Here is a 2,138-nt window from a genome sequence, read left to right as displayed (position 1 = left end):
AAATGACGATTTTGAAAGTTGGTTCCCCAAAATAGGAATCAGGTGAAAGTTGGTTCCCCAAAATGACGATTTTGAAAGTTCGTTCCCCAAAATAGGAATCATGTRAAAGTTGGTTCCATTTTGGTGCAATTTTCCCAAAACAAAACTCTAGGTAACTTTTAGGAAATGCAAATTCGAGTCTTTTTATAGGTTTTCATCCTTAAAATTTTCAAAAAAATAATAAAATTTGTAATTTAAAACTCAGAAATTGTTTGTCATAATCGTAATAAATGTGAAATTAAAAGTTAAAAACTAAGAAATGGCACTAATATGATTTAAACTCGGGTCTAGGGTAGAATATAAGCCTTGCAAACCAACTCTACCGAAGAAACTTGTGTCCTTATTGTAGTTTCAAAATATATATGGTGACACACAATAAATTGATAAGGTGACATTTTCACGACCCTGTGATTTTTTTATAGTACGACAAGAGAACGAAGCGGTCGCCCACGCTACCACATGTAGCACCTGGGTCCGTCTCTGTTGAGCGCCACGTTAGCACACCCCTCCAAGTCGAATTAAATGTTTCTACATATAATTTTATTCCCGTTTGCTTTTTGTTTAAATAGGCATGGAAATAGGCTCCGACCCGTCGGAGAACCCGGTCCATCCGTCCCGATCGGGGATGAGGATGGGGACGAGGATCCCCCATTTCTCTCAAACCAAGGATGGGGGGATGGAGACAAGTATCGCACTCTCCATCCCGCCCCGTAGTATATATATGTGTATAATGTAAGTTATTATATACCCACAACATGTGTCACACAGTGATACTGCTAAGGAGTATGTAAACCTATAGGGTCACGCACAAATAATACGTTTGCTTCCATTTGAAAGTAACCCAAAAGTCATGATTAACAGTTAAATAATTATTCTTGAAGAATAATTATAGAATATGTGCTAAAACGTAGTTATGATGATTACAGGGTATTGTCTATAAATAAACGTAATTATTTAAAGTTTTAGATAATTATATAAATATTTACAGATAAATATCAAACTTTATTTAAAGTTATAGGATGAATATGATATCAGTTATATAAATAGGGTTGTTAGGCCAATTCAGTGTTTTGAATAAATTCAATTCTCAGAATTCTGGCTATCAGTCTATATACACATATTTAGACCTAGGGTTCTTTTGGGCTAACATCTGGTGGATGATCTATGCGTGTTCGTGTACGGATCAACTGTAGAGGGAAACCATGTACGGTTTCTAAGTGTCACGTTGGGTTTTTGTAATATTCGGGTTATTTTATTAGATTTAATAATTTAAATCTTTATGATTATATGAATATTTTATGTAGAAGTGTGTGGGTGTGGGTGACGTAGTTATGTTAGCCGACCTTTGAGGGGCGGCCTATGTTTATCTGAATATTTTATGTAGAAGTGTGTGGGTGTGGGTGGCATAGTTATGTTAGCTGACCTTTGAGGGGCGGCCTATGTTTATCTAAAAATTATATGTAGAAGTGTGTGGGTGTGGGTGACGTAGTTATGTTAGCCGACATTTGAGGGGCGGTCATACACTTACTATAAATAGCAAGTGTATGTGAAAGAAAAAGAAGCTTAGCACACCTTTGAAACACTTTCTATATTAGGAAAGASWYYTTGGTGAATCCTACGGATTGGCAGAAAAAGAAGAAGAGAATTCAAAGCTAGGATATCTKATTTCTAAGGTGAGTGTATTAAAGCTTTGAGTATAAATTGTTTACATACAATTTAGTAGTATTCAGAACTAGTTATTATGAATATAATATGTATATGGACAATAAACCGTTCAAGTGTTGTCCGGACTTGATTATAAGTCTGGTTAGTTAAACCAGAGGCTCTGGTTGTGAGACCAGAAGCTCTGGAAGAGAGACCAGAGGGGCTCTGGTAGAGAGACCAGAGGGGCTCTGGTCGAATATGTTGAAATATATTATAGGCTCTGGTTGTGAAACCAGAAGCTCTGGAAGAGAGACCAGAGGGGCTCTGGTAGAGAGACTAGAGGGGCTCTGGTCGAGTATGTTGAAATATATTCTAAGCATGGTTTGGAACCAGAGGCTCTGGTTGTGAAACCAGAAGCTCTGGAAGAGAGACCAGAGGGGCTCTGGTAGAGAGAC

The sequence above is a fragment of the Cynara cardunculus genome, unplaced genomic scaffold (genome assembly GCF_001531365.2).
Source record: "Cynara cardunculus var. scolymus isolate 2C unplaced genomic scaffold, CcrdV1 Un_Scaffold_4541, whole genome shotgun sequence".
NCBI lineage: Eukaryota > Viridiplantae > Streptophyta > Magnoliopsida > Asterales > Asteraceae > Cynara > Cynara cardunculus.
The sequence above is the reverse complement of the archived record's forward strand: the minus strand, read 5'-3'. Positions refer to the sequence as shown.